Source organism: Sapajus apella, unplaced genomic scaffold, assembly GCF_009761245.1.
Source record: "Sapajus apella isolate SASKATOON/1434 unplaced genomic scaffold, GSC_monkey_1.0 scaffold164, whole genome shotgun sequence".
NCBI classification, from domain to species: domain Eukaryota; kingdom Metazoa; phylum Chordata; class Mammalia; order Primates; family Cebidae; genus Sapajus; species Sapajus apella.
Window position 1 is genome coordinate 872,688 of NW_022437104.1, and position 21,015 is coordinate 893,702.

Consider the following 21,015-nt stretch of genomic DNA (forward strand, 5'->3'; position numbering starts at 1 on the left):
ATATTTTAAATTGTTGTATCTTCTTGATAAATTGATTCCTTTATCATTGTATAACAACCCTCTTAGTCTCTGTACTAGTCCATTCTCACATTGCTATATAGAAATACCTGAGACTGGGTAATTCATAAGGAAAAGAGGTTTAATTGGCTCATGGTTCTGCAGGCTGTACAGGATGTATGATGCTGGCATCTTCTTGGCTCCTGGGGAGACCTCAGGAAACTTACAATATGGCAAAAGGCCAAGGCAGAGCAGTCATGTCACATGGCCAGGGCAGGAGCAAGAAAGTGAGGGCCAGAGGCGCCACACACTTTGAAACAACCAGGTCTCACAAGAACCCACTCACTATCACAAGGACAGTATCAAGGGAATGGTGCTAAACCATTCGTGAGAAATCCTCTGTCATAATCCAAAAATCTCACGTTAGGCTGCATCTCCAACACTGGGGATTACAATTCGACATGAGATTTGGTGGGGACACAGATCCAAACCATATCAGTCTTGTTTTAGTTTTTTACCTAAAGTTTATTTTTTCTTAAATAAGTATCACTACCCCTGCTCTCTTTTGGTTTTCATTTGCATAGAATATCTTTTCCCATCCTTTCACTTTCAATCTATGTGTGGCCTTAAAGGCTAAGTGAGTATCTTTTAGGGAGCACGTAATTGGGTCTTGTTTTTTATTAATTCAGTCACTCTATGCCTTTTGATTGGAGAATTTAATCAAGGTAATTATTGATAGATAAGGACCTCTACTGCTATTTTTTTTTTCTTCCTGAGACAGAGTTTTGCTCTTGTTGCCCAGACTGGAGTGCAATGTTGTGATCTCGGCTCACTGTAAACTCCGTCTCCTGGGTTCAAGTGATTCTCCTGTCTCAACCTCCCGAGTAGCTGGGATTACAGGTGCCCGCTACCACACCTGGCTAATTTTTGTATTTTTAGTAGAGACCGGGTTTTGCCATGTTTGCCAGGCTGGTCTCGAGCTCCCGACCTCAGGTGATCTGCCTGCCTCGGTCTCCCAAAAGTTATGGCATTAAAGGCATGAGCCACTGCACCGGCCTTTCTGGTTATTTTATAGAGCCTTTGTTTTTTTCTTTCTCTTGCTGTCTTCCTTTATGAATAGATGATTTGCTCTAGTAGTATGCTTTGATTACTTACTTTTTATCATTGTATATCTACTATAGGTTTCTGTTTTGTGGTTACCATGGGGCTTACATAAAACATCTTACAGATATAACAAGCTAGTTTGAGCTGATAAAAATTTAACTTTGACCACATTAAACAACTGTACAATTTTACTCCACCCTGCACATATTTTTTGTACACTGATACAATTTACATATTTTATATTGTATAGCCCTTAAAAATTATTGTAGTTGTTTTTAAGCTTTAAAAACACTGATCATATTTGAGATTATTGCACACTGAGATGGTCTTTCTGCCTGCATCTCATGGTTACACTGTATCTTTTGCAACTGTGCGTTTGTATGACTTTTTTAAAAAGTTTTATTTTATTTTTAATTTCCAATAATAATTGTATTTACTTATGGGGTACAGTGTAATGTTTTGATACATGTATACATGTGGAATAATCAAATCAGGCAAATTAGCATATACATCACATCAACCATTTATTATTTCTTTGTGGGAAGAATATTGATTGGCTGATTGATTGAAACTGGGTCTTACTTTGTTGCCTAGGCTGGTCTCAAAGTCCTGGACTCAAGTGATCCTCCCACCTCAGCCTCTCAAAGCATTGGGATTCGAGGCATGAGCCACCATGCTTGGCTGAAAGAACATTTTAAAATCTTCTCTTTTAGCTATTCTGAAATATACATTATTATTAACTATAGTCCCTGTGCTGTGCAATTGAACACCAGAACTCATTATCCTGTCTAACTGTAACACAGTAACCATTGACCAACATCTCCCCTTTGCCTGTCCATTCCCAACCCCCTCTCCTCAGCCTCTGGTAACCACCATTCTACTCTCTACTTCTAAGAGTTAAACTCTTTTAGAGTCCAGATCAAAGCGAGATCATATGGTATCTGTCTCTGTGCCTGGCTTATTTCACTTAACATAATGTTCTCTAGATTTATTCATTCATTCAAGTTGTTACAAATAGAATTTCCTGTTCTTTTAAGGGTGACTAGTGTTCTATTGTGTGTGTTTATATATACATATATATGACATATATATATGACACTAGAACTTATTCCTCCCATCTATCTCTAATTTTTTATCTGTTAACTAGCTTTTCCCTACCCTACCTTCCTCCCTTCCCTTTCCAGCTTTTAATGACCATGATTCTACCTTTTACTTCTATAAGCTGAACTTTTTTAGCTCCCACATATGAGTGGCATTTATCTTTCTGTACTTGACTTACTTCACTTAACATACTATCCTCCAGGTTCATCCATGTTGCCACGAATGACAGAATTTCATTCGTTTTCATAGTTGAATAGTATTCTGCTGCACATATGTACCACATTTTCTTTATCCATTCATCTGCTGATGGACATTTAGGTTGATTACAAATTGTGGCTATTGTGATCAATGCTGCTATAAACTTGGGGGCACAGAGATCTCTTCAACATATTGATTTACTTTCTTTTGAATAAATACCCAGCAGTAGGATTTATGGATTATATGGTAGTTCTGTTTTTAGTTTTTTGATAAACTTCCACACTGTTTTCCATAATGGCTGTACTAATTTACATTCCCACCAACAAGGTGTAAGATTTCCCTTTTCTCCACATCCTTATCAGCATTTGTTATTTTTTGTCTTTTTGTTTTTGTTTTCTTTTTTGCCTTTTTCCACATATTCTAATTTGTCTTTTTGATAATAGCCATTTTAACTGGGGTGAGATAAAGTCTCATTGTGGTTTTGATCTGCATTTCTCTGATGGTGATGGTAAGCATTTTTTCACATACCTTTTAGCCATTTGTATGTCTTCTTTTGAGAAATGTCAATTCAGATCATTTACTCATATTTTAATTGTATTATTATTGGGTTTTTTGCTATTGAGTTGTTTGAGTTCCTTATATATTCTGGTTACTAATCCCTTGAGAGCCTCTCAAACCTTTTCTATGGATGTGCATGCTCATGGTTATGCACATTCTCCCAATCTCATAGAGTCCCGTTGCCAACAGTAAGCTGCCTTCTTTTCCCTAGGGCAGTGTGCTGAAAGGCCGTAACATTGGATGCATGCTCCACTCCCCGCACCTCCCTCCTGAGGAAGAAGTCTCAGGGTCCTGTTCCTCCTCCTGACCCTACAGAGCTGTGCCGGCTGCAGTATGCTGTCCACCTTTTTTCTTTTTTCTTGGCTGCCCCCAGGTGTTCAAACTATGCCAGTTCCCTCAAAAATCTCATATTGGAGATTAATTGAGATAGGACAGGTAGTGCCTGAAGGTACTGGGGATGTTAGATGCATGCTCCACTATCTCTTTCTCCTGAAGAAGTCATGGGCTGAGACCGTCTCTCTCAGCACTGAGCTGGGCCAGTTTAAGGGGGTGGCTCATGCAGGTAAAGTGAAATTTCTCTTCTTACCTGTTTCAACATGGCTGTTGCTGATTTTGTGCTTTTTTGAAGAACGACAATTTCTTAACTGGGTTCTGAATTACTAATAAAGGTATTTTGATCTCTATATTGTTAAATTGGTGTTTCTGTGGTGAGATCAGGGCTGGGACTTCCTATTCTGCCACTTTGCTGACATCACTCCAAGATCTTATTTACCTAATAGAGAGATTTACAAGCATGTATTTCCACCTAAGCACTATTTTAACTAAATCCCATAAAATTTAATTTGTTGTGTTTCATTTTGTTCAAAACAGTTTTCTAATTTCCCTTATGCTTTATTTCTTTATTCATGGATTATTTGGAGTGTGTTGTTTAATTTCCAAATTTTTGTTGATACACAATATTTGTACATATTTATGAGGTACATGTGATATTTTGTTACATGCATGGAATATGTAATGACCAAGTTGAAAGTATTTAGGGTATGCATCACCTCAAGTATTTATCATTTCTATATGTTGAGGACCTTACAAGTCCTCTCTTCTAGCTATTTTGAAATATACAATACATTGTTGTTAACTGTAGTCATCCTATTCTGTTATTGGAGATTAGAACTTACTCCTTCTATATAACTGTATGTTTGTACCCATTAACCAACCGCTGTTCATCTCCCAGCCTCTAATAGATATTATTTTACTCTCTACCTCCAGATCGACTTTTTTAACTCCCACATATGAGTGAGAACATGTGATGTTTGTATTTTGGTGCCTGGTATATTTCACTAAGTATAATAACCTCAAATACCATCCATGTTGCTGTAAATGACATGATTTCATTCTTTTTGTGGCCAAATAATATTCTATTGTGTATATATACCACATTTTCTTTATCCATTCATTTGTTGATGGACACTTACAAAGTCTATATCTTTGCTATTGTAAACAGTCCTGCAATAAACATGGGGGGGGTGCAGGTATTCTTTAATATGCTAATTTAATTTCCTTTGGATAAATACCCGGTAGTGGGATTGCTGGATCATATCTTAGTGCTATTTCTAGTTTCTTGAGAGATATCCATACTGTTTTTCATAGTGGCTGTATTAATTTACATTTCCCCTAACAATGTATAAAAATTTCCTGTTCTCCACATCTTCGCTATCATGTGTTGTTTTTTGCCATTCTAACTGGGTTAAGATTAATTTGCATTTCCCTGATGATTAGCTATGTTGAGCATTTTTTTACACATAAAATTAGTGATGTTGAGCGTTTTTTATGTGTAATTTTGGCCATTTGTGTGTCTTCTTCTGAAACATGTCTATGCATGTCTTTTGCCCACTTTGTAATGGGATTATTTATTTTTTGTTGTTTTTAAGTGGTTTATGTTTCTTGTGTATTCTGGATATTAGTCCTTGTCAGATAAATAGTTTGCAAATATTTTCTCCCATTTAACGGTTTGTCTCTTCATTCTGTTGATTGTTTCCTTTGCTACGCAGATGCCTTTTAGTTTACTATAGTCCCATTTGTCTATTTTTGTTTTTGTTTCCCAGGCTTTTGAGGTCTTAGATATAACATCTTTGCCTAGACCAATGTCCTGAAGTTTTCCTCTTATGGCTGCTTCAAGTAGTTATAGAGTTTCAGATCTTATGTTTAAGTATTTAATCCGTCTTAAGGTAATTTTTATATGGTAAAAGATAGGGGTGCAGTTTCATCTTTCTGCATATGGATATCCAATTTTCCCAGCACCTTTATTGAAGAGGAAGGTGTTCTTTCCCCAGTGTATGTTCTTGGCACCTTTGTTGAAAATCAGTTGGCTGTAAATACGTGGATTTATGTCTATGTTTTTTATTATGCTCCATTGGTCTGTGTGTCTGTTTTTATACCAATGCCATGGTGTTTTGGGTAATATAGCCTCATAATATATGTTGATGTCAAGTAGTGTCATGCCTTCAGCTTTGTTCTTTTTTCTTGGGATTTCTTTGGCTAGTTGGGGTCTTTTGTGATTTCATACAAATTTTGAGAATGTTTTTTCTATTTCTATGAAAAAATGATGTTAGTATTTTGATAGAGATTGCATTAAATCTGGAGATTGCTTTGGGGAGTATGGTCATTTTAATGATATTAATTCTTCCAATTCAAGAGCATGGGGTATCATTCTATTTATTTGTGTCCTTTTCTATTTCTTTTATCACTGTTTTACAGTTTTCCTTGTAGAGGTCTTTTGCCTCCTTGGATAAATTTATTCCTAGGTATTTTTGTGCCTGTTTTAAATGGGATTGCCTTCTTGATTTCTTCCTCAGCTAGTTGCATTAGTGTATGGAAATGCTACTGATTTTTGTTAGTTGATTTTGTATCTTGCGACTTCCCTTAGGTTTTTCTATGTGTAAGATTATGTCACATGCAAAGAAGGATAATTTGACCTCCTCTTTTCCAGTTTTGATGCTTTTTACTTCTGTCTCTTGTATTATTGCACTGGCTAGGACTTCCAGTACTGTATTGAATAGGAGTGGTGAAAGTGGGCATCCTTGTCTTGTGCCATTTCTTAGAGAAAAGGATTTCAGCTTTTCTCCATTCAGTGTGATATTACCTGTGTGTTTGTCATACATGGCCTTTATTATGTTCAGATATGTTCCTTCTATGCCTAGTTTGTTGAGAGTTATTATCATGAAATAACAACGAATTGTATCGAATGCTTTTCTATTGAGATGATCATATAGTTTGGTGCTTCATTCTGTTGATGTGATAAGCGTCTGTTAAATCATCCTTGCATCCCTGGGATAAATCCCACTGGATCACGGTGCATTATATTTTTAATGTTCTGTTGGATTCAGTTTGATAGTATTTTCTTGAGCATTTTTGCTTCTATGTTCACTTTTTTATTTGTTGTTGTTGCATCCTTGTCTGGTTTTGGTATCAGGGTAATGCTGCCCTTGTAGAATGAGACAGGGAAAATTCTCTTGCGTTTTTTGGAATAATTTGAGAAGCTTTGGTGTTAGCTCTTCTCTGTATATTAGGTAGAATTTGGCAGTGAAGACATCTGGTCCTTGTCTTTTTTGTTGTTGGTTTGGGAAGAAGACCTTTTTATTATTATTACCAGCTTAATTTCATTACTTGTTATTGGTTTCTTTCAGTTTTCTTCCTGATTCAATCTTGGTAGGTTTTATGTGTCCAAGAATTTACCCATTTCCTTAGGTTTTCCAGTTTGTTAGTGTATCACTTTAAAATAGTCTCTGATGATCTGCTATATTTCTGTGTTATCAGTTATAGTGTCTCCTTTTTATTTTCAGTTTTAATTGTATCTTCTGTCTTTTTTTTTTTTTTTTTTCAGACGGAGTCTTGCTGTGTCACCCAGGCTGGAGTGCAGTGGCATGATCTAGACATACCACAACCTCTGTCTCCCAGTTCAAGCAATTCTCCTGCCTCAGCCTCCCAAGTAGCTGGGATTACAGGTGCAGGCTACCACACCCAGCTAATTTTTTGTAGTTGAGATGGTGTTTCACCATATTGGCCAGGGTGATCTCGAACTCCTGACCTCAAGTGATCCACCTGCTTCAGCCTCCCAAAGTGCTGGGATTACAGGCTGGCCTTTTTGTCATTTTTCTGCAACCTCTGCCTCCCGAGTTCAAGCGATTCTCCTGCCTCAGCCTTCCAAGTAGCTGGGGTGACAGGCATGCACCACCACACCCGGCTAATTTTTGTATTTTTCTTAGAGATGGGGTTTTACCATGTTAGCCAGGGTGGTCTCGAACTCCTGACCTCAGGTGATCTGCCCGCCTCGGCCTCCCAAAGTGCTGGGATTACAGGTGTGAGCAACTGCGCCCAGGCTGTACCTTCTGTCTTTTTATCTCGGTTAGTCTAGCTACAATTTAACAATTTTGTTTATCTTTTCCAAAAACCAACTGTTTGTTTTGTCTCCTTTGTAGCGGGTGTGTGTGTCTAATTTTTTTAGCTTTGGTATGATCTTTATTATTTCTTTTCTTCTACTAATTCTGGATTTGGATCTTCCCTGCTTTTCTATTTCTTTGAAGTACATCATTAGATTGTTTATTTAAAACCTTTTTGCTTTTCTGATGAAGGTGCTTATCGCTGTAAACTTTTCGCTTAGTGCTGCTTTTGCCATACCCCATTGATTTTGATATGTGGAGTCTTAATTCTCACTTGCTTTTTTTCTTAATTTTTAGTTTCTGTGGGTACGTAGTAAGTATATATCTTTGAGGCACATAAGATGTTTTGGACCCGGCACAGTGGTTCACGCCTTTAATCCCAGCATTTTGGGAGGCCAAGGCAGGTGGATCACCTGAGGTCAGGAGTTCAAGACCAGCCTGACCAATATGGTGAAACCCTGTCTCGGCTAAAAATACAAAATTTAGTCAGGTGTGGTGGTGGGCACCTGTAATCCCAGCTACTTGGGAGGCTGAGACAGGAGAATCGCTTGAATCCTGGAGGCGGATGTTGCAGTGAGCTGAGATCGCACCACTGCACTCCAGCCTGGGCAACAAAGACTGAAACTCCATCTCAAAAAAAAAAAAGATATTTTGATGCAGGCATATAGTATGTAATATTCACATCAGGGTAAATGGGGTAGCCCAATTTTCACTTATTTTAAGAAATTTTTTCAAAATCTGCTGTTATTCTGATAGGGGTTCCCTTATAAGTGACTGACTGCTTTATTCTTGCTGTTTTTAGAATTTCTCTTTGTCTTTTTGCAGTTTGATGTGCCATGGAGACCTTTTAAATTGTATGTATTTGGGGATCTTTGAGCCTCATGTGTCCGGATGTTTAAAACTCTTGCTCGGCTTGGGAAATTTCCATCTGTTATTTCATTACATAGGTTTTCTAACCATTTCATTTTCTCTTCACCTTCTGGGACACAGAAAATTAGAATATTTGGTTGCTTCATGGTGTCCCATATATCATGTGGCTTTGTGCCTCTTCCTCCTCCCTTTCCTTCTCCTCCTCCTTCTTCCTCCTCTACAATGTCTTGCTTTTTTGCCCAGGCTGAAGTGCAGTGGCACAATCATAGCTCCCTGAAGTCTCAAACTCCTGGGCTCAAGCAATCCTCCTACCTCAGCCTCCTGAGTAGCTAGGACTACAGATAGATAGGTGTGACCATACCTGGCTAATTTTTTTTTTTCTTTTCTTTTCTTTTTTTTTTTAGACATGGGATCTCACTGTGTTGCCCAACTTGGTCTTGAACTCTTGGCCTCAAATGATCCTCCTGCCTTGGCCTGCCAAAGTGCTGGGATTACATGCATGAGTCACCGTACCTGGGCGGTGCATTATTTGTATTCTTTTTTCTTTATTTTTTCTAACTGAATTATTTCAAAAGACCTGTCTTTAAGTTCTGAGATTTTTTCTTCTGCTTGATCTAGTCTATTGTTGAAGCTTTCAAATATATTTTGTATTTTATTTAGTGAATTCTGGGCCAGGCACAGTGGCTCACATCTCTAATCCCAACACTTTGGAAGGCTGAGTGTGGCAAATCATGTAAAGTCAGGAGTCCAAGACCAGCCTGGCCAACATGGTGAAACCCTGTCTCTACTAAAAATACAAAAATTAACCAGGTATGATGGCAAGTATCTGTAATCCCAGCTACTCAGGAGGCTGAGGTGGGAGAATTGCTTGAACCCAGAAGGCAGAGGTTGCAGGAAGCCGAGGTCATGCCTTTGCTCTCCAGCCTGGGCGACAGAGTGAGATTGTTTCAAAAAAAAAAAAAAAAAATTCTCATTTATATTCTGGATTGTTTTTCTGATTTCTTTGTCTTTTCTTATTTTTCAGTATTCTCTTATATCTCACAGAGCTTCCTTAGAATCTACATTTTGAATTATTTTCCCAGGTTTTTACATTTCTTTTTTACTGAGATCTCTTGCTGGAAAATTATCATTTTTTGGAGGTGTCGTATTTATTTGCTTTTTCATGTTTCCTGTGTCCTTACATTGACATCTGTACATCTGGAGCAACAGTCACTTCTTCCATTTATTTGAATTTGCTTTCATAGGGGAGGACTTTTTGCTGAAGATGTACCTATGATGTTCCTACAATAAGAAAAAGGCTAAAAACAAGCAAAGGCAGAAGGAGAACAATTAGGTTGCTACTGAAATTATTCTAGTAAGAGATGAATTAGATCAGCATGGTAACAGTGAAAGTGTTAAGAAGTCAGAATGTAGTTATGTTTTAAACTAAGAGTCAAATATACACAATGGAGTACTATTTTAGCAGTAAAAAACAATGAGATACTGTCATTTGCAACAACATAGATAGGACTGGAGATCATTATGTTAAGTGAAATAAACCAGGTGCAGAAAGACAAACATCACATGTTCCCATTTATTTGTGAGATCAAAAAATTAAAACAATCGAACTCATGGACATAGAGAGTAGAAGGATGGTTACCAGAGGCTGGGAAGGATAGTAGAGGAGGTGAGGGGCGGGGGGAGGGTTAACATATACAAAAAACATAGAAAGAATAAATAAGACCTAGTATTTGATAGCACAACAGGGTGACTATAGTCAAAAATAATTTAATCATACATTTAAAAGTAATTAAAAGAGTATAATTGGATTGTTTATAACACAAAGGGTAAATGCATGAGGTGATGGATACCGCATTTACCCTGATGTGATTATTATGCATTGCGTGCCTGTGTCAAAATATCTTATGTTGGCCAGGTGTGGTGGCTCATACCTGTAATCCCAGCACTTTGGGAGGCCGTAGCGGGTGGATCATTTAAGGTCAGGAGTTTGAGACCAGCCTGGCCAAAATGGTGAAACCCCATCTCTACTAAAAATACAAAAATTAGTCGGGCAGTAATGGTGCACACCTGTAATCCGAGCTACTCAGGAGGCTGAGGCAGGAGAATCACTCGAACCCAGGAGGCAGAGGCTGCAGTGAGCCGAGATCATTCCACTACACTCTAGTCTGGGCGACAGAGTGAGATCCTGTCTCAAAAAGAAAAGATAAATCTTATGTACCTCATAAACATATACATCTACTAGGTACCCACAAAAATAAAAAATAAAATAAAATAAAGATATTATATCCCACAAAACTGATTTTCAAGTATAAACAACACAGAAAAACTCTTATCAATGTGCAAGAACTCAGGGAATATTTTTCCCATAAACCCTTCCTGAAGAATCCACCGAAGAACCGGGTGCAGATAACTAGATATATGTCTATAACCAAGCATAGGACTGGTTGTAAGCATGAAATGTATAATTATTACAGAACTAAGAATCAACATGTGTTATGAGGGAGAAAATATATTATGTAGGCTATGTGCTCTGACAATGTAGATATTGTATGAGTATTTTTAAAAATTGGTAGTGGAGAATGGAGAGATTATATGCTAAAAATATTTTAATATCTCCAGTATTTATATTATTAGTATAAATTCAAACAGTGAGAAATTAAAAAAGATTAAGGAAACATACATGGATTTGTGGACAATATCAACTATAGTGCCTAAGGAACTGACATTGGGATGAAAAAACTACAGTAAACTTACAAGAAATTAGTTGGTATAGAAACCAGGATAGTAGTTACTTTTTATGGGTAGTGGGGACTATGATTGGGATGTGGCACATAGAAGGGGCTTCCGGGGTGACTGGCAAAGTTCTATTTCATACCTGGGTACTTTTCGCCTTTTAATAATTCATTAAGTCATACATTTGATCCATGTGGTTTTCTGTTTCTATGTCTTATTTTGTAATACAAAGATTATTTTTAAAAAAGAGTCTCAGAAACAAACGAAGCAGTTGTCTCCTTTTTTCTGTAGCTATAAAGAGTCACTGTTCTTTATCCCAAACAATTTTAAATATCTGACTTGCTAAAATTTTAGGTTTAAAACTTTCACAAAGATGTATTTTTTTCCTCTGTACAAAATAGAGGTTTCTGTGTTTTCAGTAGTTGTTATCAATTGATACATTCTTTCTTCATAAGAATCTGGCCTTGGAAGTATCATTTGCACAACAGGATCTTATAAGACGCCAAAAAACTTTGAGAAATTGTTGCCACGTCCTGCGAAAATAGCCTCCAAAAGAAACCTGTAATTCTGATTGGTTGTCTTGCTTGATAATTTTTTGACCTGGTAATAATGTTGCAATTGACATTTCTGTGTTGCTAAAGAATTTAAATAATTGCTTGTAATGTTGCTTTATCAAATCAGCAACTACCGGTACTTTCTGTCCCATCTAAATGACTTTTTAAAGCCCCATTACATTGAAAAATGTCTTTTTAACAAAAAAAATTGTATTGCAAGATGGAAAACTGTAACAATGACAATAAATGATCTATTGTCGACAAAACTAGGATGCATCACACAAATATAAATTTCAAAAACAGGTAAAATTTATTTAAAATATTAAGAGTCTAGGGTACTGGCTAACATTTGGGGAGACAGTGACCCGGAGGGGGTCATGAGAGATGGCTTTAAAAGGAGAAATAACCATAGGACACTTTGAGGTAGGACTGAGACGCTGTCATTACAGGAGCAGATGCTCTCGAGCTGGAAGGCATTTGGAAGTATATCTTATTTTTCATTTGTCATTTCCCTTGCACGTATCTCTCCATTTAGAATTTTATAGAGCGTGAGGACAGTTGTCCAGGGAAAGATGCTAATCTCCTTGGGTCTTCTGATAATCATACCATCTTAATACCATACAAATTATACCAAAATAAATGAAATCCCTGGGAGATAAACTCCGAAGATTGGCCCATCAAAATGGTGGAAGAAAAATAGTGCAACCGCAACAAAATTCCAATTTAAAAAAGAAGAAGGGAGGGAAAGGGTTATGGGGGAGGAGGAGGAGAGACAGACAGAGAGAGAGAAACCTTAGTTCAGCATCACCTGGTCAGTGGATTGATTACATCCTGCAGGACACATAAGTGACAGGACAGTGAATTCATGGTCATCAATTGTTGGATTACATCCTTAGAAGAGAAACAATTCGTTTGTCAGCAAATATGGATTCCCTAGGTTCTTCCTCCTGGCAGATTTTCCTTGTCTTGTCCTCCAGGGACAGTCCCAGGAGGATCACTGGAGATGACTGACCCCAGGGGATGGTATGACTGCAACAGCTCACCTCTGGCTGGGGCTGGCATATTTCTCCTGAACACTGGGGTTTCCAGAGGAGCAAAGACTCCCTGCGATGCTGGGTCAAGTCATATACAAGCCCCTGTTCTCAAGGCTTGGGGGTTTTCCTTGTTGGTGGCCTGTCAATTTTTATTTTGAAGGACTCTGCCGTCCATATGCCAATGTTAGAAATTGTTTCACTATCTTCTAGCATTCAGATTTGGGAATGAAACCACTGAAGGCAGTTTGATATTTGTTCTTTTGTGGCATTCTTTTCTGTCTGAAAAGTCAGCATAATGGTTTAGAACTACATAGCTCTGATTCTTTTAACCTTTACAAAAACCTTTTTATTTTGAAATAATTACAGATTCATAAGCAGAGATCGGATTTTGAGTTTCAGCTCTGCCACTTACCAGCTGTGTCCTTGGTAAATCCTTTAAACTCTCTGAACCTAAAGTTACTTCTTTAAACATTTCCATCACCAACCCCGCACCCAACTTCCAGAGCCATGCACTTGTCAACAACGATCTCCATTCCCAGCCCCACTACTCTCCACCAATTAGGCACCTACCTGACTGTACAGCAGCCTCTCCAATCCCACAGACCCCGCGATCCCTGAGCACTTAGGCAGCACCACTGCATCTACCTTTACAGTGTGAGGGTCCTTGTTTCTGGAGCCAGAAATATATGGTCCATTGTGCTGACTTGGGAGTCTATCCACCAGTCTGCAACAGAACTCTGAGTGTTAGTGTCCATTATCCTATGGACAGGACTTACTACCTTGACATCCTGGTGACCCAGCTAGTTCTATCCTGCCTCCAATCCCTACTTTCCCTAGTCACTGCCCAGATCAATGCATTTTGTTGTTTTTCCTCTCTCCCTAATGCTTTGACCTCCTCTCCCTTCATGTACTACACTCCACACCTTCACCTTCCTCTCTCAGATCTGTACAACAAACTCCCTGAAACTCCTGCTCTGTGATGCACAACTCCTTTACGTTCTCAATTTCTCTGGAAGTTACTTGCTCTTCCTGCCTTAACTCAACCCTATCAATCTTCAATCACCCTACTTCTCCTGAAGCCCTCTACAGTGAGGCTGTTCATTCTTTGTTGCTGTTGTTGAGACGGAGTCTCGCTCTGTTGCCCAGGCTGGTGTGCAGTGGCATGATCTCGGCTCACTGCAGCCTCTCCCTCCTGGGTTCAAGCAATTCTCCTGCCTCAGCCTCCCAAGTAGCAGAGATTACAGGTGCCTGCCACCATGCCCGGCTAATTTTGTATTTTTAGTAGAGACAGGGCTTCACCATGTTGGCCAGGCTGGTCTTGAACTCCTGACCCTAGGTGATCTGCCCATCTCAGCCTCCCAAAGTGCTGGGATTACTGGTGTGAGCCACCACACCCGGCCGAGGCTGCTCATTCTTACCTTATATGTCAGGGTGGAAACAAAAAGATGGTGTCATGACTCCACAATGCTACTGCCAACCAATACTCCCTTTCTTTTATTTATTTATTTATTTATTTTATTTTTTTTTAAGACGGGGTTTCACCATGTTGGTCAGGCTGGTCTTGAACTCCCGACCTCAGGTGATCCGCCCGCCTTGGCCTGCAAAGTGCTTGGATTACAGGCGTGAGCCACCACGCCCGGCCAAATACTCCCTTTCTACTATGAAGAGGATCATCTTCCTTTGAGGCTCTGGCCATTTGGCTCTACCACTCTTCATCACTGTCACCTACAACCTATAATATACCTCTTCATACATTTATAACCTTGACACTTGGCTAACAGCTCTCTTCATCTCAACTCCTGCCATCATTCTAGATTAATTCGATATTCATCCTATCCAACAATTTGTCTCTCCTTTCCATAACCTCATCTCTAATGTCCTTTTTCTACACTCATCTCTGTCACCTATGCCTAGTTACATACTGGGTTTTATCAGAACGTGAAACTTCTCTACCTCAGAAACTTCCTATTTAAATATCCTGGTAGGACTGAAGCCTTCTCTCCTTACAGCCTGATACATCACTGCCTTCACTTCATCCCTTCTTAGGCTTCGTCAAGATTGCTAGACGAACCAACTCATCTTTCTACCTTTCTTTGTCTCTCTGCTGTGTCAATCTTTTCCCCATCCACTGAGAATCCATGGTTCATGTTTTCAATGAATGCCTTGTAAATAGCCCTAATTTCTTTTCCTCCTTAAAACTTTTTATCTTTGGCTGGGCACGGTGGTTGACGCCTGTAATCCCAGCATTTTGGGGGCAGAAGTGGGCAGATCACCTGAGGTCAGCAGCTCGAGACCAGCCTGGCCAACAGGCTGAAACCCCATCTCTAAAAAAAAAAAAAAAAAAAAAAAATTATCTTTAATGTTTCTACTACAGAGTAAATGAATGTATTATGGGGTACATGAGATGTTTTGTTTTGATACAGGCATACAATGCATAATAATCACATCAGAGTAAATCATCTCAAACATTTATCCTTTCTTTGTGTTACAAACATTCCGATTATACTCTTTTACTTGTTTAAAATGCGCTACAAATTATTGTTGCCTGTAGTCACCCTGTTGTGCTCTCAAATACTAGATCTTACTCAGTCTACCTAACTATATTTTTGACCCATTAACCAACAGCACACCCCACCCCACCACTGCCCTTCCCAGCCCCGGTAGTCATTGTTCTACTCTTTATTTCCATGTGTTCAGCTGTTTTACGTTCCCACAGACAAGTAAGAGCATGCAAAGTTTGTTTTTCTGTGCCTATCTTTGTTATTTTTTGTGTGATTTTTCTCTTTTTTTAATTTTAATTTTTTTGTGGTACATAATAGGTGTATATATCTGCCAGGCGCGGTGGCTCGTGCCTGTAGTCCCAGCTACTCGGGAGGCTGAGGCTGGAGGATCTCTTGAGCCCAGGAGTTCTGGGCTGTAGTGTGCTATGCCAATCGGGTGTCCACACTAAGTTTGGCATCAATATGGTGACATCCCGGGAGCGGGGGACCACCAGGTTGCCTAAGGAGGGGTGAACCAGCCCAGGTCGGAAACGGAGCAGGTCAAAACTCCAGTGCTGATCAGTAATGGGATTGCGCCTGTGAATAGACACTGCACTCCAGCCTGGGCAACATAGCGAGACCCCATCTCTAAAAAAAAAAAAAACAAAGAAAGAAAGAAAAAAGAAATAGGTGTATATATTTATGGATACATGAGATATTTTGATACAGTCATACAATGTGTAATAATGACATCCAGGTAAATGGGATATCCATCACCACAAGCATTTACCCTTTGTGTTACAAGCAATCCAATTATATACTTTTAGTTATGTTTAAATGCACAATAAATTATTATTGTTGACAGTAGTCACCCTGTTGTGCTATCGGTGGCTCATGCCTATAATACCAGCACCTTGGGAGGCCAAGGTGGGTGGATCACCTAAGGTCAGGAGTTCGAGACTAGCCTGGCCAACATGACAAAACCCCATCTCTACTAAAAATACAAAAATTAGCTGGGCGTGGTGGCAGGAACCTATAATCCCAGCTACTCGGGAGGCTGAGGCAGGAGAATCGCTTGAACCTGTGGGGCGGAGGTTGCAATGAGCTAAGGTTGTGCCACAGTCTGGGCAAAAGAGCAAAACTCTGTCCAAAAAACAAAAGACTGCCCTTTATTCTTTCTATTTTTTTTGTATCCATTAACCATTCCCACTTACCCCCTGCCACTATGCTTTCCAGCCTCTGGTAACCATCATTCTACTCTTTATCTCCATGAGTTCAATTGTTTTCATTTTTAGCTTTCATCAATAAGTGAGAACATGTGAAGTTTGTCTTTCTGTGCCTGGCTTGTTTTACGTAACATAATGACCTCGAGTCCATGCATTCTTGTGTATGACTAAAACAACATTCCTTTTTATGGCTCATTCTGTTTTACGGTTGAGTAGTACTCCGTTGTGTGTATGTGCCACATTTTCGCTATCCATTCATCTGTTGATGGACACTAAGATTGCTTCCAAATCTTGCCTATTGTGACTAGAGCTTGAATAAACGCAGGAGTGCAAATATTTCTTGGATATAATGATTTCCTTTCTTTTGGGCATATACTTAGCAGTGGGATTGCTAAATCATATGGTAGCTCAATTTCCATCACTTTATTTTCAGTCTTCGTGTGTCTTTATAGGTGAAGTGTATTTCTTATAGGCAACAGATCTTCGGGTCTTGTCTTTTTATTCATTCAGCCACTCTGTATGTTTTGATCGGCAAGTTTAGCTCATTTTCATTTAGGGTTGTTATTGATAAGCAGAACACACTCCGGGCATTTTGTTATTTGTTTTCTGACATTTTGTTCTTTGTGGTTTCTCTTCCTTCTTTCTTTCCTTCTTGTCTTCCTTTTTGTGAAGGTGATTTTCTCTGGTGGTATGTTTTAATTTCTTGCTTTTTACTTTTTGTGTATCTCTTATAGATTGTTTGAAGTTACCTTGAGGCTTGCAAATAACATCTTACAATTTATTATTTTATTATTATTATTTTTGAGATGAAGTCTTGCTCTGTCACCCAGGCTAGAGTGCAGTGGTGTGATCCCAGCTCACTGCAATCTCTGCCTCCCAGGTTCAAGTGATTCTCCTGCCTCAGCCTCCTGAGTAACCAAGATTACAGGCACATACCACCAAGCCTGGCTAATTTTTGTATTTTTAGTAGAGATGGGCTTTCACCATGTTGGCCAGGCTGGTCTCAAACTCCTGGCCTGAAGGAATCCACCGACCCCAGGCCCCCAAAATGCTGGGATTACAGGTGTGAGCCGCCCTGCCCAGCCAATAACTCATTATTTTAAACTAATGAGTACTTAACACTGATCACAAAAGCAAACCAAAAAATTAACAAACAAGCAAAGAGAAAACTACTAAAACTCTACACTTTAACTTCATCACCCCATTTTTTAATGTTGTTTTTATTTATCTCTTATTATATTGTCGATGTCTTGAAAAGTTGTAGTTATTATTTTGATTGGTTCATCTTTTAGTCTCTCTACTCAAAATATGAGTAGTTTACACACCACAGTTACCGTGTTATATTATTCTATGTTGGTTAATAATATTCTATATTTGTCTGTGTATTTACTATTAGCCGTGAGTTTTGTACCTTACGATGATTTCTTCTTACTCATTAACTTTCTTTTCTTCCAGATTGAAGAACTTCTTTTAGCATTTCTTGTAGAACAGGTCTGGTGTTGATGCAATCTCTCAGCTTTTGTTTGTCTGGGGAAGTATTTCTCTTTTATGTTTGAAGGATATTTTCACTGGACATACTATTCTAGGATAAAAGGTTTTTGTGTTGTTGTTGTTTGTTTGTTTTTCCTTCAGCACTTTAAATATGTCATGCCACTCTTTCCTGGCCTCTAAGGTTTCCACTGAGGGGTTTGCTGCCAGATGTATTGGAGCTCCTTTGTAAGTCATTTGTTTCTTTTCTCTTGCCAATAACTCATAAATTTGTCCCCCCCCCTTTTTTGCCAGGCTAGAGCGTGGTGGTGCAATCTCGACTCATGCAATCTTCACCTCCTGGGCTCAAACCAGCCTCCCACCCCAACCTCCTGAGAAGCTGAGACCACAGGTACATGCCACCACACCCGACTAATTTTCGTATTTTTGGTAGCGACAGGGGTTTCACCCTGTTGCCCAGGCTGGTCTCAAACTCCTGAATTTGAAAATACTGCCTGCCTTGGCCTCCTGAAGTACTGAGATCACAGGCACAAGCTACCGCTCCCAGTCAATTTGCTTTTTTGCTTTGTTGAGTCAATTCTCTAAATCCTTTTGCTGTGCTTCATTATTTTTTATTATTTTTACTTTGGTCTCCTCTGACCATGTGTTTTCAAAGAGCTTGTCTTCAAGCTCACTGATTCTTTCTTCTCCTTGATCAATTCTGCTGTTGAGAGACTGATGCATTCTTCACTATGTCAATTAGATTTTTCAGGTCCAGAATTTCTGCTTATTTTAAATTCTTTTAATCTCTTTGTTAAATTTATCTGATAGAATTCTAAATTTCTTCTCTGTGTTATTTTGAATTTCGTTGACCTTCCTCAAAATAGCTGTTTTATATTCTCTGAAAGGTTACGTATCTTTGTCACTTCGGGATTAGTCACTGGTGCCTTATTTGGTGAGGTCATGATTTCCTGGATGGTCTTGATGCTTGTGGATGTCTGGGCATTGAAGAGTTAGGTATTTATTATAGTCTTCGGAGTTTGGGCTTGTCTGTATCCGCCCCTCTTGGGAAGACTTTCCAAGTACTTAAGGGAATTGAGTGTTGTGATAAGTCTTTTATCACTGCAGCTGTATCTGCATTAGAAGAAGCCCAGTAGCACTGTGATTCTTACAGATTCATGGAGATATTGGTAGTCTTGAGTAAGATTCTGGAGAATTCCCTAGATTACCAGGCAGGCTCTTGTTCTCTTCCCTTACTTTCCCCCAAACAAATGGAGTCTCTCTGTCTGTGCTGAGCTGCCTGAGCTGGGGGAGTGGTGCCTCAAGAACCCCTGTGGCCACCACCACTGGGACTGCACTGGGTCAGTCCCAAAGCCAACACAGCACTGAGGCTTGCCCAAGGCCCACAGTGACCACTGTCTGGCTACCATCAACGTTTATTCAAGGGCCGGGGGCTCTACAATCAGCAGGTGGTGAATCCAGACAGGTTGTGTCCTTCCTTTCTGGGGGGCAATCTCCCGCGCTAGCCCAGAGCAGCCCACCCAGGAGCCAGTGCCTGGAGTCAGGAACCTTAGGAATATACTCGGCACTCTATTCTACTGCAGCTGGCCCCCAAACCATAAGACAAAGTCCTTCCCACTTTTCCCTCTCCTTTCCTCAAACAGAATAAGTGTCTCCCCGTGGCCACCAGCACCCCAGGCCCATGGCAAGTACTACCTGGCTACCACCAATGTTCACTCAAGACCCAAGGGCTCTCCAGCCAGCTTGTGATGAATGCTGCCAGGCCTGGGACTCTCCCTGCAGGGCAGTGGGCTCCCTTCTGGCCAAGGGCAGGTCCAGAAGCGCCATTCAGGAGCCACGGCCTATAATCAAGTCCCCAGGAGCTCACCTGGTGCTCTGCCACACTGTAGCTAAGTTGATACCCAAACTGCAAGACAGAGCCCCCTCTACTTTCCCCCTTCCTTTCCTCAAGCAGGAGTCTCTCCCCATAGCCATCACAGCTGGGAATGTGCTGGGTCTCACTTGAAGCCAGCATGGCACTGAGTCTCCCCCAAGGCCCACAGTGAATGCCACCTAGCTATCACTGAGGTCTATTCAAGGCCCAAGGGCTCCTTAGTCAGCAGGTAAAGAATCCCATCAGAATAGGCCCTTCTCTTGAAGGCAGCAGGTTCCTTTCTGGCCCAGGGTGTGTCTAGAGATGGGAGCTAGGTCCTGGAATGGGAGCCTCAGGACTCTGCCTGATGCCCTATTTCATGTGGCTGAGCTGGTATCCAAGTTGCGAAACTGAGTCCCCTTTGCTCTTCCCTCCCCTCTCTTCTCCTCAAGCAGAAGGAAGGAGGCTCTCCCAGACCTACGAGCTGCACTGCCTGTGCTGCGGAAAGGGTGACACAAGCACCCCCTTGGCTGCCCAGGCTGGTGTCTCACTAGGTCATGTGTACCCCAAGACTGCTGAGCCCAGCACAGCACTGGGATGTGCTCAAGAACTGCCATTCTTCTAGCTTAGACTGTCTTTCAAGTTAGCACCCCAGAGCATTTTAACCTGCAGTGGTGGGGCTAGCCAGAACTCAGGTTCTGACCGCTGGGACGGATGACTTCCTCCTGGCTGAGGCTGCTCTAAGTACTCCCTCTATGGGCACCAGCTGAATTCTGCTCCATGATGCTTTCCATGTGACAGGGCGGCACTGCGTTCCAATGCAAACTTTCACAATCATGTTGCTCTCCCACCCCTAAGCACACAGATTCTCTCTCCACTCCTTGCAGCCACTGCTGGTGTTGGAGGAGGGGTGGTGTGGGCAATTTAAGACTGTCTTTCCCACCCTCTTCAGTGCCTCTTTTCTTGATATGATGTTAAAACCAGGTACTGTGACCACTCGCCTGATTTTTGGTTCTTATGAAAGTACTTTCTTGTGTGGATAGTTGTTCAATTTGGTGCTCCTGCAGGTGGGATGTGTGAATCCAGAAAATCTGAGACAGGTCTCAGTGAATTTAGAATGTTTATTTTGCCAAGGTTGAAGATGCACCCGTGACACAGCCCCAGGGAGTCCTGAGGACATGTACCCAAGGCGGTCAGGGCACAGCTTGGTTTTATACATTTTAGGGAAACATAAGACATCAATCCATATGTGTAAGATGAACACTGGTTTGGTCTGGAAAGGCAGGACAACTTGAAGCAAAGGCAGGAAGGGAGCTTCTAGGTCACAGATAGGTGAGACACAAACAATTGCATTCTTCTGAGTTTCTGATTAGCCTTTCCAAAG

At 40.3% G+C, this 21,015-nt stretch overlaps 1 long non-coding RNA gene across 1 annotated transcript; it reads left to right on the top strand.

Annotated features, from left to right (window-relative positions):
* The first annotated feature begins 2,002 nt into the window (after positions 1-2,002).
* LOC116542197 lies at positions 2,003-19,071 on the top strand. The gene is made up of 4 exons (XR_004265119.1): positions 2,003-2,013; positions 3,246-3,251; positions 15,987-15,996; positions 18,953-19,071. It is a non-coding gene; the product is annotated as an uncharacterized LOC116542197 (long non-coding RNA).
* The last annotated feature ends 1,944 nt before the right edge of the window (positions 19,072-21,015 follow it).